General features: G+C 37.9%; 1 protein-coding gene across 1 annotated transcript in view; it reads left to right on the forward strand.

Moving 5' to 3' along the window:
- IRAK1 (interleukin 1 receptor associated kinase 1) overlaps positions 1-16033 on the forward strand; it is a 351555-nt gene that overhangs the window by 13691 nt on the left and 321831 nt on the right. The window lies entirely within an intron of this gene.

Consider the following 16033-nt stretch of genomic DNA (forward strand, 5'->3'; position numbering starts at 1 on the left):
TTATAGTAAATTATATGATGTGATGAAAATAATGGTATCTTTAGAAAGTCCATTTAATGGCGGGAAAAACGGTATATAATATGTGTGGGTGGTACAGTAAATAAGTAAGAGGAAAATTACAGCTAAACACAAACACCGCAGAAATGTAAAAATAGCCCTGGTCCCTAACGGTAAGAAAATTGAAAAATGATCTGGTCACTAAGAGGTTAAGGTATGTACATTGATTTTTTTTTAGACATAATGCTATTACACACTTAATAGACTACAGTATAGTGTAAATATAACTTTTATATGCACTGGGGAAAAAAATATTTGACTCACTTTATTGCTATATTCGCTTTATTTTGGTAGTCTGGAACCAAACCTGCAATATCTCTGCAAGGTACGCCTGTATGTATGTGTGTGTATGGATACTCCTCCTTTAAATAGAGAGGGAATACAGCACTCTTTAAATTCTTTTAACTTTTTGTTGTATTTAATCCAAAGTTATTTAACCTTCTCAATACTGTGACAAAAACAAATCAAACATAAAAAACAAGGAAATAATTACCGCTGCTTAGGAATCAGCAACTGAGAGCTTTTTTCTAGATGGAAAATACATATACATAAATTCAAATAGCAGCACATTTAGTTTAGTTTTCGATTTTATATATATTTTTTTAAATTGAATAGCAGTTTAAGATAAAAAGGAACATTCCAGCCAAAATGGAATCGGTTCATTTATATTTTGAAATTTTGTATTTAGCATTTAAATTTGTGTTTAATTAAAAAATGTAATTACATTTATTTCTTATACCTTTTTAAATGTTTTATACCTTCTAAAACTATACATGTAAGATAACAAAAAAGTAGATTTTTCTTCTTTTGATTTTCAGTTCCCTTTTTTTTTTTTTTTTTTTTTTTTTTTATAAAGAAAAGCACTGAATTGTTCTTTATTTCTGCTTATGTTAGAGCTATGTAATGCAAATACAGAGCCACAAATATCTTGAGAAGATTGTACAAAAAGCTGAATAAAATGTTCACTTTTACATTTTTAAATTTTGGAGCATTGTGTAATGGTATATTTTAAATTTTCTCGGTTTGCTGAAAAAAATATTTACATTATTTATGCTCCCACTTAACCCCTTAAAAACCACAGCGTACCCTATATGTCACTGGTTGTTGAGGGTTTTTCAGCTCGTAAATGTGCGGGTTTCACCATCAGCAGCCTCCTAGAATAGCGCAGTCTTGTCGCTGGCGGCGAGAACCATGCTATTAAAGACTCAAGCCCCATTCAAAGACCAGCAACATACAGGGAATGTTGCTGATCTTCAAGTGGGTAATTTGAATTTGCATTGCAGATTAGCTGCAGAATTATTATTTTTTAAATGTCTCTTGAATAAATGTGTTTCCTTTGCTTTTTGTCTAACATCACAAGGTAAAAATATAGTAATAAAAAAGTAGTCACTGCTTTGCATACTGAAGAAGGCTAGGGAGCAGGGTTGAAAAAATCCATGAGAGACAATAATTATCATTTAATGTGCTGCCACTTTGCAGAGATGCCCTGTATTTAAGTGCTCTCTTCAAACAGCACTTTGCTCTGGCTGCACTGTTTTAAAGGGACAATCTACTCCAGAATTGTTATTGTTTAAAACGATAGATAATCCCTTTTATTACCCATTCCCCAGTTTTGCATAACCAACACGTTTATATTAATATACTTTTTACCTCTGTGATTACCTTGTATCTAAGTCTCTGGAGACTGCCCCCTTATCTCAGTTCTTTTGACAGACTTTGCTCTAGAATTGCTCAGATATCCAGACTTTCTCATTAAAGGGACAGTATACACTCATTTTCATATAACTGCATGTAATAGACACTACTATAAAGAATAAGATGCATTGATACTGATATAAAAATCCAGTATAGAACTGTTTAAAAATTTACTTAGAAGCTCTCAGTTTAGCTCTGTTGAAAAGGTAGCTGGAAAGCCCACTGCAAGTGTGAAATAAGACAGTCCCCCCTCCCCCTTCTTTTGCATATGAAAGGACCCTTTATACAAACAGCAGCACGCTGGAGTAGGTAGCTGACGGTATTCTCAAAAAACTTTGGGGCTTGGTTAGGAGTCTGAAAATCAGAGCAATGTTATTTAAAAATAAGCAAAACTATACATTTAAAAAAAAACTAAAAAAACTTTATGGGTTATATAAATAGATCTACAAAACATTTACGCAAAGAAAAAATGAGTGTATAATGTCCCTTGAACAACTTTTACAAATAAAATTATTAAAAATAAACATTTTTCCTCGCTAGTAAGGGACAATCTTCTTTTTATTTTATATTTATTTACATCCCCTAATACCTTACTGATTACAGAACTGTATTTCTAATGGTACTATGTATACAAAAGTATTAAAATGATATTAAACTACCTTTTCCAGCCTCAAGTAATTTGGATAAAGGGTTCTGTATCTGTACTAACAAAATGAGACACTTCGGTGGTTGTAAAACATTTATTTTTTGCAGGCTGATCTGTTACGATGCTGTGAATTATTTATGTTGCATAAATACAAAATTTACTTTGTCGCTTTAGCCTGAAACATAATCATAAAAAAACTGTATTGCAAAGCAAGATCTGAAATGATTAGCCTCTTGCAGTTGATTGGTTTTGTAAAATGTATTTAACCCCTAGATACCATTAGGATGATTCATGCCATTCTAAAATCTCTGGGCTTTAAAGGGACAGAAAACCCCAAAATTTTCTTTCATGATCCAGATAGAACATACAATTTCCAATTTGCTTCATTCCCTTGTTATCCTTTGCTAAAGGAACAGCAGTGCACTACTGGCAGCTAGCTGAACACATCTATTCAGCCAATCACAAGTGTGTGCAGGCACCAATCAGCAGCTGGCTCCCACTAGTGTGGGATATGTGCATATTCTTTTTCAATAAGGGATATCAAGAGAATGAAGCACTTTTGAAAATAGAACTGAATATAAACGTTTCTTAAAATTACATACATGCTCTACCTGAATCATGCAAGTTTTAATTTTTATTTTCCCATCCCTTTAACGTTGTTAGGACGGCATGGAATATTCTAACGTTCTGGCTTCATTCTTCCCCTCCATTAAAAAATGATCGCAGGATCTGGCTGGGGGTCCCGCAGGATCCAATGTGCCACTGATACGATGTGACAGCTAAAGAGTAAAAACATTGTCTGACAGCACTGTCTCTGCTTCCTCACTGCCATCTGAGGCGAGAGAGGAAAACAGATCAGTGCTACAAAGTGTCCCACAGTTCTATAGTAATTATAATCTAAAAAAATCTAATAAAATAAAAATTTCAGGGCTGATCACAGTGTTATTTTGTTACAATTTAACCCTTTCTGTCATTCTTATTAATTTCTATGTTTTTAACCTTTTCCTGCTGTTTCTGATAACCGCCCTTTGGGGCTGATTTAACAATATCCGTATCTGCCCCAATGCCTCTGTTTCCGTGCAAGCCTTTAGGCTAGCTGGAAACAGGAGGTAAGAAGCAGCGGTCTTAAGACCATTGCTCCTTAACTCGTCCGCTTCCTCTGAGGCTGCGGACATCAATCGGCCCGATCGAATACGATCGGGTTGATTGTCACCCCCTGCTTGCCGCGAATCTGCAGGGGGCCACAGATTCTGCTTGTGCAATATGCTGTCGGCATTTAGCGATGCACGGCAGACCTGATTCGCTATAGCGTATCATGTCCGCCCGGGGTATGATAAATCTACCCCTTTGTCTGTGATCAGTCTGATCAGAGCTGTCTGCCTGATGAACTTTAATACTGTTTACTTAAAAAAAACAAAATAAAAGCAACCCTTTCAGTGCTGTTTAGATGTAGCAATTGGGGGGGGGTGAAGTGGGAAATGCTGGGTGGGTTGAGGAATTTAGTATTAGGTAGGAGTTTATTTTATTTTAACCCTTTCAGTTCTGCTTACGTCTGTTGCAGATTTTTATAATGTAATCTACTTTTTTGTTTTTTGGGTGGTTTGTAGAGTTTATTTTGTTGGGTGAAGTGGGAATTGATGGGTGGGTTGAGGGAGGTGTAATGTTAGGTAGGAGTAAAAATTTTTTTTTCCCCCTTTTGCATTATGGTTATGGCAGTTTACCAACATCTAATAGGAGACGTCCAACAATTTCAGATAAAAATATGGTACCCCTAAACTTAAAGTGAATGTAAATTTTGATGATACAGTCCCTGTTTGGGGCACTTTAATTCATCAAAATTTACATTTCACTCGTGTTGTGAAAATACCTTTTAATCTTGACAGCCGCTCCAACTTTCTTCGGACAACGCAAGCCTCTTCCTACGTCAGAAATGATGGATCGTCATCCTCCAATCAAGGCTCCCCCCCCCCCCCGATTCCTCATTTTAGACCCAGGAAGAGGCTTTGCGACGGGCGGAGGAGGCGATGTAGCGATTGTCAAGATTAAAAGGTAAGTATTTTCACAACACGAGTGAAATGTAAATTTTGATGAATTAAAGTGCCCCTAATTTTAATCCAATTTTTAAAAACCGGACACTTTATCATCAAAATTTACATTTGCTTTAACTGCCACTGAAATACTTACGGCAACTCCTGGCATCACAACCAGCATTTCAGTCTGTGAGCCAGTAAATTATTTTATCCTGTTTCTCACTGACAACATGTTTTAGAACATAGCTAGTCAAACACCTGTATATGCTGGCCGGTATCTGTCAGCAAATGTAAAAAAACACCTGGCTGCCCACTGACTTAACAGAAATTCAAATGTTTTGGGCACTGACCTTGGTAATGGGTATAGTGCAGAAACCCAGCATACATTTCTACTGTTAGCTGCACCCCATCCTGGCTACCCCTCTGTTCCCAGGGATTATAAAGGGGGATACATTTGAACATCTGTGTAGATGAATCCCTCATGAAATTTTAGGGAAGATAGCTTTTTAAGCTATCTAAGCATTCACGCTATAGAATCAAATTTGATAAATTCTGCAAATGCACTACAGGTTACACCTGGGCATTTAGCATTTCTGAAGGGAAAGATAGCCATCTTGATTCACCTGGTTGCCCAGATTTAATTGGCACAAAATGGCAAGATTGTGTGAGATCTCCTCCTACCCTTGCCGTACAATCCTAGCCTGTGGCACAGTGCGCACCATTCTCACAGGTTTCCCCCAGAAGCTGAGATGTGGCAAAAAACTGTATAGGCACAACAGCTTTATGCCATGATTAAGTGCTTGCCCTTTGGTACGCTGACTAAAAAGACGTGTACGTGCTGTTCACAATGCATGATGAAACTACAATGCCAGTGTCTGTCAGGGAAAAGGATGTGCACTAATCCCAAAAATGAAGTGCATTGTTCAGTACAGCAAATATATGGTGGGAATAAATTTAGCTGATCAGTGCATACAACCATATATGGTTCAGCGCAAGACTAAAGACTAATACAAAAAAATAATGCATGTGTGCTGCGCAGGGAAGTCATACACATTCCTGGAATTTACTCTAAAGATTTTATCAGATATTTTGTTTAACTAGACCCCTACTGCTCCCAAATTTGAATCAGAGAATGTCCAGAGACTTTGCAGCCAGCACTTTCCTTGTAGGATCCCCCACAGCCGGCAAAAAGTCGCCCCAGAAAATGTGCAGAGTCTGTTACAAAACAAGGAATGAGGGACTGAGTTAAACTATTGATTTAAATGACTGTATGTGTTCTTGATTTATTTTATTATCCTGTATTCCTGACCTCAGCTTGTCCTGATTTACTCTTTGTCCCAATGTATTGACTTGTTATACCGACTACTCTGACTTCATGGATATCTTGGTCTTGTAATTTCTTTCATGTAATTAGCAAGAGTCCATGAGCTAGTGACGTATGGGATATACATTCCTACCAGGAGGGGCAAAGTTTCCCAAACCTTAAAATGCCTATAAATACACCCCTCACCACACCCACAATTCAGTTTTACAAACTTTGCCTCCGATGGAGGTGGTGAAGTAAGTTTGTGCTAGATTCTACGTTGATATGCGCTCCGCAGCAAGTTGGAGCCCGGTTTTCCTCTCAGCGTGCAGTGAATGTCAGAGGGATATGAGGAGAGTATTGCCTATTTGAATGCAGTGATCTCCTTCTACGGGGTCTATTTCATAGGTTCTCTGTTATCGGTCGTAGAGATTCATCTCTTACCTCCCTTTTCAGATCGACGATATACTCTTATATATACCATTACCTCTGCTGATTCTCGTTTCAGTACTGGTTTGGCTTTCTACAAACATGTAGATGAGTGTCCTGGGGTAAGTAAATCTTATTTTCTGTGACACTCTAAGCTATGGTTGGGCACTTTGTTTATAAAGTTCTAAATATATGTATTCAAACATTTATTTGCATTGACTCAGAATGTTCAACTTTCCTTATTTTTCAGACAGTCTGTTTCATATTTGGGATAATGCATTTGAATTAATAATTTTTTCTTACCTTCAAAAATTTGACTCTTTTTTTCCCTGTGGGCTGTTAGGCTCGCGGGGGCTGAAAATGCTTCATTTTATTGCGTCATTCTTGGCGCGGATTTTTTTGGCGCAAAAATTCTTTTCCGTTTCCGGCGTCATACGTGTCGCCGGAAGTTGCGTCATTTTTTTGACGTTATTTTGCGCCAAAAATGTCGGCGTTACGGATGTGGCGTCATTTTTGCCGCCAAAAGCATTTCGGCGCCAAATAATGTGGGCGTCTTGTTTGGCGCTAAAAAAATATGGGCTTCGCTTTTGTGTCCACATTATTTAAGTCTCATTATTTATTGCTTCTGGTTGCTAGAAGCTTGTTCACTGGCATTTTTTTCCCATTCCTGAAACTGTCATTTAAGGATTTTGATCAATTTGCTTTATATGTTGTTTTTTCTATTACATATTGCAAGATGTTCCACGTTGCAACTGAGTCAGAAGTTACTTCAGGAAAATCACTGCCCGGGGCTGGAGCTACCAAGCTAAGTGTATCTGCTATAAATTTTTGGTATCTGTTTCTCCAGCTGTTGTTTGTATTGCATGTCATGACAAACTTATTAATGCAGATAAAATTTCCTTTAGTACTGTTATATTACCTGTTGCTGTTCCGTCAACATTTAATTTTCAGAGTGTTCCTGATAAACATAAGAGATTTTATTTTTTAAATCCATTTAGAAGGCTATGTCTGTTATTTCTCCTTCTAGTTTACATAAAAGTCTTTTAAAAACTTCTCTTTTTTCAGATGAATTTTTAAATGAACATCATCGTTCTGATACTGATAATGGTTCTTCTGGTTCAGAAGTTTCTGTCTCAGAGGTTGATGCTGTTAAATCTTTGTATTTGTTCAAGATGGAATTTATTCGTTCTTTATTTAAAGAAGTATTAATTGCTTTAGATATAGAGGATTCTGGTCCTCTTGATACTAAATCTAAACGTTTAAATAGGGTTTTTAAATCTCCTGTATTTATTCCAGAAGTGTTTAATCTCCCTGATGCTTTTTCTGAAGTAATTTCCAGGGAATGGAATAATTTGGGTAATTCTTTTATTCCTTCTAAATGTTTAAGCAATTATATTCTGTGCCATCTGACAGATTAGAGTTTTTTGGGACAAAATCCCTAAGGTTTGGGGCTGTCTCTATTCCTGCTAAAATGTACTACTATTCTTACGGCAGATAGTACTAAATTTAAGGATCCTTTAGATAAGAAAATTGAATCCTTTCTAAGAAAAGTTTACTTATGTTTAGGTAATCTTCTTAGACCTGCTATATTTTTACCGGATGTTGCTACAGCTTCATCTTTTTGGTTAGAAGTTTTAGCGCAACAAGTAACAGATCATAATTTTATAGCATTATTTTTATTCTATAACATGCTAATAATTTTATTGGTGATACCATCTTTTGATATCATTTGAGTTGATGTCAGGTATATGTCTCTAGCTATTTTAGCTAGAAAAGCTTTATGGATTTAACTTGGAATGCTGATATGTCTTCTAAGTTAACTTTGTTTTTCCCTTTCTTTCCAGGGTAATAATCATTTTTTCGTTCTTTTTCTCATAATAAGGAACAAAAGCCTGATCCTTCATCCTCAGGAGCGGTATCAGTTTGGAAACTATTTCCAGTTTGGAATATATCCAAGCCTTATAGAAACCTATAGTCAGCTCCTAAGTACCCATGATGGTGCGGCCCTTTTTCCAGTTCAGCTGGTATGGGGCAGATTACGTTTTCTTCAAAGGAGTTTGGATCAATTCCGTTCTCAATCTCTGGTTTCAGAACATTGTTTCATAAAGGTACAGAATTGGCTTCAGTTAAGGCCTCCTGCTAAGAGATTTTTTTCTTTCCCATGTCCCAGTTAACACAGCAAGGCTCAGCATTTCTGAAATGTGTTTCAGATCTAGAGTTGGCTGGAGTAATTATGCCAGTTCCAGTTCTGGAACAGGGGCTAGGGTTTTATTTTATCTCTTCATTGTACCAAAGAAGGTCAATTCCTTCAGACCAGTTCCGGATCTATCAATATTGAATCGTTATGTATACCAACATTCAAGATGGTTACTGTAGGACTATTCTGCCTTTTGTTTAGCAAGGGCATTTTATGTCTACAATAGATTTGCAGGATGTGTATCTGCATATTCCGATTCATTCAGATCACTTTTAGTGTCTGAGATTCTCTTTTTAGACAAGCATTACCAGTTTTGCGGCTCTACCGTTTGGCCTAGCCTCAGTTCCAAGAATTTTTTTCAAAGATTCTCGGTGCCCTTCTTTCTGTATTCAGAGAACAGGGTTTTGGTATTTCCTTATTTGGACGATTATCTTGGTATTTGCTCAGTCTTCTCATTCGAAGAATCTCATGCGATTCGACTTGTGTTGTTTCTTCAAGATCATGGTTGGAGGATCAATTTACCAAAAAGTTCATTGATTCCTCAGTCAAGGGTAACCTTTCTGGGTTTCCAGATAGATTCAGTGTCCATGACTCTGTCTTTAACAGACAAGAGACGTCTAAAATTGTTTTCAGCTTGTCGAAACCTTCAGTCACAATCATTCCCTTCGGTAACCTTATGCATGGAAATTCTAGGTCTTATGACTGCTGCATTGGACGCAATCCCCTTTGCTCGTTTTTCACATGCGACCTCTTCAGCTCTGTATGCTGAATCAATGGTGCAAGGATTACACAAAGATATCTCAATTTATATCTTTAAAACCGATTGTTCGACACTCTCTAACGTGGTGGACAGATCACCATCGTTTAATTCAGGGGGCTTCTTTTGTGCTTCCGACCTGGACTGTAATTTCAACAGATACAAGTCTCACAGGTTGGGGAGCTGTGTGGGGATCTCTGTCGGCACAAGGAGTTTGGGAATCTCAGGAGGTGAGATTACCGATAAATATTTTGGAACTCCGTGCAATTTTCAGAGCTCTTCAGTTTTGGCCTCTTCTGTAGAGAGAATCGTTCATTTGTTTTCAGACAGACAATGTCACAACTGTGGCATACATCAATCATCAAGGAGCGACTCACAGTCCTCTGGCTATGAAAGAAGTATCTCGAATTTTTTGGTTTGGGCGGACTCCAGCTCCTGTCTAATCTCTGCGGTTCATATCCCAGGTGTAGACAATTGGGAAGCGGATTATCTCAGTCGCCAAACGTTGCATCCGGGCGAATGGTCTCTTCACCCAGAGGTATTTCTTCAGGTTGTTCAAATGTGGGAACTTCCAGAAATAGATCTGATGGCGTCTCATCTAAACAAGAAACTTCCCAGATATCTGTCCAGATCCCGGGATCCTTAGGCGGAGGCAGTGGATGCATTATCACTTCCTTGGAAGTATCATCCTGCCTATATCTTTCCGCCTAGTTCTTCTTCCAAGAGTAATCTCCAAGATTCTGAAGGAATGCTCGTTTGTTCTGCTGGTAGCTCCGGCATGGCCTTACAGGTTTGGTATGCGGATCTTGTCCGGATGGCCTCTTGCCAACCGTGGACTCTTCCGTTAGACCAGACCTTCTGTCACAAGGTCCTTTTTTTCCATCAGGATCTGAAATCCTTAAATTTAAAGGTATGGCGATTGAACGCTTGATTCTTGGTCAAAGAGGTTTCTCTGACTCTGTGATTAATACTATGTTACAGGCTCGTAAATCTGTATCTAGAGAGATATATTATAGAGTCTGGAAGACTTATATTTTTTGGTGTCTTTCTCATCATTTTTCTTGGCATTCTTTTAGAATACCGAGAATTTTACACTTTCTTCAGGATGGTTTAGATAAGGGTTTGTCTGCAAGTTCCTTGAAAGGACAAATCTCTGCTCTTTCTGTTCTTTTTCACAGAAAGATTGCTATTCTTCCTGATATTTATTGTTTTGTACAAGCTTTGGTTCGTATAAAACCTGTCATTAAGTCAATTTCTCCTCCTTGGAGTTTGAATTTGGTTCTGGGAGCTCTTCAAGCTCCTCCCTTTGAACCTATGCATTCATTGGTCATTAAATTACTTTCTTGGAAAGTTTTGTTCCTTTTGGCCATCTCTTCTGCCAGAAGAGTTTCTGAATTATCTGCTCTTTCTTGTGAGTCTCCTTTTCTGATTTTTCATCAGGATAAGGCGGTGTTGCGAACTTCTTTTGAATTTTTACCTAAAGTTGTGAATTCCAACAACATTAGTAGAGAAATTGTGGTTCCTTCATTATGTCCTAATCCTAAGAATTCTAAGGAGAAATCATTGCATTCTTTGGATGTTGTTAGAGCTTTGAAATATTATGTTGAAGCTACTAAGTCTTTCCGAAAGACTTCTAGTCTATTTGTTATCTTTTCCGGTTCTAGAAAAGGCCAGAAAGCTTCTGCCATTTCTTTGGCATCTTGGTTGAAATCTTTAATTCATCTTGCCTATGTTGAGTCGGGTAAAACTCCGCCTCAGAGGATTACAGCTCATTCTACCAGGTCAGTTTCTACTTCCTGGGCGTTTAGGAATGAAGCTTTGGTTGATCAGATTTGCAAAGCTGCAACTTGGTCCTCTTTGCATATTTTTACTAAATTCTACCATTTTGATGTATTTTCTTCTTCTGAAGCAGTTTTTGGTAGAAAAGTACTTCAGGCAGCGGTTTCAGTCTGAATCTTCTGCTTATGTTTTTTATTAAACTTTATTTTGGGTGTGGATTATTTTCAGCAGGAATTGGCTGTCTTTATTTTATCCCTCCCTCTCTAGTGACTCTTGTGTGGAAAGATCCACATCTTGGGTAATCATTATCCCATACGTCACTAGCTCATGGACTCTTGCTAATTACATGAAAGAAAACATAATTTATGTAAGAACTTACCTGATAAATTAATTTCTTTCATATTAGCAAGAGTCCATGAGGCCCACCCTTTTTGTGGTGGTTATGATTTTTTTGTATAAAGCACAATTATTCCAATTCCTTATTTTATATGCTTTCGCACTTTTTTCTTATCACCCCACTTCTTGGCTATTCGTTAAACTGAATTGTGGGTGTGGTGAGGGGTGTATTTATAGGCATTTTAAGGTTTGGGAAACTTTGCCCCTCCTGGTAGGAATGTATATCCCATACGTCACTAGCTCATGGACTCTTGCTAATATGAAAGAAATTAATTTATCAGGTAAGTTCTTACATAAATTATGTTTTTAAGCCCAGCCAATCAAAGGTCATGATAAGTTAGCTATACAAAACAACTCAAGAATAACCCATTTAGAACACCCTGGGTTATCTACTTTTGCAAATGGTATGTCGTCATGGGGGAAATGTTCCTTCCTAGCCTGCCATACTGTTTCAAAGGTAGCATAGACCCAGAAAATCAATGTGTTATATGATATTCACAATAAAATGTGTGTATATGTGTGCTTGGAAAACGTAACATTTCTTATTTTTCACCCTTAGATTTTTTTCATTTTAAGTTATATTTCATATATAATTATTTAATGTTAAAACCCCCCCCCAAAAAAACCCTCTTTGTCCTCTAAAAAAAACAATATATATAAAAAGTGTGGGTGCACTTAGTGAAAGAGGTGAATTATGGTTGAACAAACATATGGCTGAAATTCTAGGTTTTGTTTACGTTCAGGACTTTGACAATAAGTATTTAAGGGGTTAACATACCGTGATTTTTTAACAGAGCATGAAAGGAACATGTTATACATTTGCCATAAATGAAATCTGAGCTACAGCTAGAGGAGTAGTCACTAACTGCTGTTAAAAGGAAGTTTCAAGATCATAGTGATTTGTTCTCAGAATCTGTGTTATCTGATGGTCAAGTGTAATGACTGATACTGCGCCGTCTCTTAGATCATATCTTATGTTACGTCTCTTCTAATCGCTTCAGATCAGATCAGTGACACACTAAAGAGGCTCCTGAGAACTATTGTATTTATTATACGGGTTTGTTAAAGGGACATAAAAGTGTGAAAATGGTCTAATATCTTATTGTTTCTTGCAAAGGCATTAAACACATAGTTAAAGTCGGCTTCATAGCAGCAATACAGCACTAACAGAGCCATTGACAGGGGGCAAATGTGTGTATTTACCAATCAGCAGCTAGCTCCTGAGCCTACCTAGGTATGCTTTTAAACTAAGGATTTTAAGATTAACAAAGTTCAACTTATAATAGAAGTAAGCAGAGAAGGGGCTTAAAACTTATGCTCTGTCTGAATCGCATTTAAAAAGAACCAGATTTGAAAATGTACATGCATTAGAAAAAAGTACATGTTATTAGTGTGTTTCATGTTATTAGCATGTTTCATACACATGCTGTGAGGGTCTGTGCACAAGTATTTAAACATCACACTTTCTCAGAAAGTCAGCAGTCTGACACAAATTAAAGGATATGAAAATCAATGTTTTTTTCTTGCATGATTCAGACAGAGCATGTGATTTTAAATACATTTCCAATTAACTTTCATTATTTAATTTGCTTCATTCTCTTGGTATCCTTTGTTGAAAGAGCAACTATACACTACAGGTAGCTGAACGCATCGGGTGAACGAATGAAAAGAATTGTGAAATTTTGGGTTTCATGACCCTTTAACACAATGGCTGCTAAGCCATTTCCCACCTCTGTGCTAAGCTGGTTTTGAGCTTTTTGTTGCAGTTCACATTTAAAGGGACAGTCAACACAAACACAAACGGATTCCATATGTTTGTAACTCAAACGAAGATCCGCCTGCACCGGCTCCCTTCCCTATTACCTCTATCCTTCTCCTAGGAATCCTTCTAAATACATACGTTACTCTAGTCGAAATATGGCCACCAAACTCCTCCCCATCCTTCTTCTCCATCTCACTTCCAAATCACGCTTGTTCATGAAGGGATTGATGACGCGCACAATATGTCATTGCGCATGCGCATTTTTAAATCAGCAATCGGACTTGACACATACAATTAATAAGACCGGTGTTAATTATTACAGTACTGTTAAAAATATAATACGTGGGAAACTATTGGGGAGAATAAAGTTCTGCTTTTTTGGTTCCTATTGAATTGCGCATGCGCGAAACGCCGTGAACAAGTTTGAAGATTCTGACGGAGGATTCCATTCTGATTGGAGGATGATTTGAAAGAGAAGGTTAGTACGTAACCGTGGGGGGAGTTTGGCGGCCATATTTCAACTGTATTAACGTATGTATTTGGAAGGATTCCTAGGACAAGGATAGAGGTAATAGGGAAGGGAGCTGGGGCAGGCGGATCTTCGTTTGCGTTACAAACATATGGAATCCGGTTGTGTCTGGTGTTGACTGTCCCTTTAAACACTTTTAGAAGTAAAGTTTGTGCAAATAAACTATACAAACTATATATTGTTTTTTTAGCAGACCCAGCTGATTCCAAATATACCATTATTATATGTGTATATATAAGGTTTAAAAAAAAAATAGCACGTAAAATGTGACTCCTGTCTCAATAAATAATAGTATGTAATTTTATTTTTCTAAGCTCTTTCATCAAAACCTGTGTGGATAAATATTTGTAGTAGGTAACCTGTCAAAATCAGCATCTTAGAATTTACTTTACTGTTTTCAGCAATTAAACAGTTTTAGCCACCTGAGAAATTAAAATGGGGTACACAAAGCACACATTTGCAGAAAGTACACCCCTTGGTGCATCAAATGAAGGGCTACAAGTATTTCTAGCATGAATTTGGGGTGCGCAACAATTAATGGAATAAGTTGCATTGCTTAAAAAATAAAAATAAATTCTAAGCAAAGAGCCATATTCCACTTAATATTTAAAACAAGGAAGAAGGTAGCACTCTGATGAAAGAAAACCCCTTTATTGGAGCAAAGTTTCGAGGCTTCCTGCCCCTTTCTCAAGCTTAGCCCACATGAATTAAAGAATATTTAGATCAGCCCTACTAGTGACATTCACACAAATAAAGGAGATAACTTAAATAGGATCTCATTAGTAAGCACATACAGCTCCATGAGCAACAGCACATTTCATATCATCAAAAAGAATTGGTTTATGCTGAAAGAAGCTTGTCCTGAAATACAGGAATTTAAACAGCCCCCCAGAGCTGCGTATCGCAAAGGCAACACAATGGGCAAAAACTAGTACATGCACACAAGAGGTCAACAAAAATTTTTTGGCACCCCCAAAAATGGGACATACCCGTGCCTTGGATGTGCCCAATGTCACATCCCTACACAGGCAAAAAAATTAAAATCCCAGGTTTTATTTTTACCTGTGACTCTACATATGTAGTGTATGCGCTTAAGTGCCCATGTGGCCTTCTATATGTAGGCGAGACCACCCAAAAGGTCAAGGACCGCTTCTGCCAGCACAAATCCAACATTGGCAATGAGAAAAAAATCCCATCTTCCTGTCCCCTCCCACTTTTTGGAGAAGGGCCATCAAGCCAATCAGTTAAGATACATGGTCATAGATCATGCCAGTAAAAAGCCAAGAGGGGGAGACAGAATGAGGGATTTGTTATATAGAGAAGCCAAATGGATTTGGTTATTAGATACCATGTCACCTAAAGGCCTCAACAGGGAGTTTGATTTAATGCCTTTAATTTGATTTGTGTGCTTTATTTATTGTTTATAGTTCAATTTATACATAAATTCTTTTAGTGTTTGCCTCCTCTTCTACATTGCTTTTTGTTTTTAATATAATTATTTGTTGAGGGCCCAATCTCCTTATTAGTCTATGTTGGGCAATTAACTAATTACAAGTTTTTGTATAATCACTCATATATGATGTCATAGTTTACACACGCCCCCTGCCAGCTTGAGAATTGATCCCTCAATAATTGCCTTTTGAATAAAGTGGTGTTCACACCTCAGTGCATGTAAGCTTGAGAAAGGGGCAGGAAGCCTTGAAACGTTGCTCCAATATAGGTGTTTTCTTTCATCAGAGTGCTACCTTCTTCCTTGTTCTCAACATATTAGTATTGGACCTTGGAGGAGGGTCCCTGAAGGTTTCAGCACCTACTACCAGCATCAGTGCAGGCTTTGGATATATTGGGGATGACCCTGGAGTGTGGATCCTAACTCTGACTTTATCCATATTCCACTTATTACATTGTCTATTTTTGTGCTAGCAATACATGTAGCCCCTCATTTAATGCACCAAGGGGTGTACTTTCCAAAAATGTGTACTTTATTTAATATATTTTAGTTTCCCAGGTTAATACAGCTGTCTGATTGCAGATATAGGGCTCCATGTACTAAGAGGCGGGCGGACAGCTTCTTAACTCGCGAAGCTGTCCGCCCACCTCCGCTACACACGGGCAGCGGATCTATTGATCCGCTTGCCCGTATGTATCATTACACACTCAGCGGAGTGTGTAATGCCCGCCCCTTCAGTCGCGTGACCAATCACGCGACTGAAGGGGCTGTCAATCACTGAGAGCGAGTGATTTTGCTTCGCCACCTAAGAGGTGGCGTAGGGTGTAGGAAGCAGCGGTCTAATGACCGCTGCTTCTTACATTGCGGGAAGCAGGCTCGCATATGCGAACCTGCCCCGCAAAGGCTCCGGAGCAGCTTTCGCTGCTTCGTACATGGAGCCTATAACCCATAACAGTTGAAAGGCTATGTTTTTAGACTATTTCAAGATTGCCATGTCTGCAAT

This window comes from Bombina bombina, chromosome 12 (assembly GCF_027579735.1).
Source record: "Bombina bombina isolate aBomBom1 chromosome 12, aBomBom1.pri, whole genome shotgun sequence".
Classification (NCBI taxonomy): domain Eukaryota; kingdom Metazoa; phylum Chordata; class Amphibia; order Anura; family Bombinatoridae; genus Bombina; species Bombina bombina.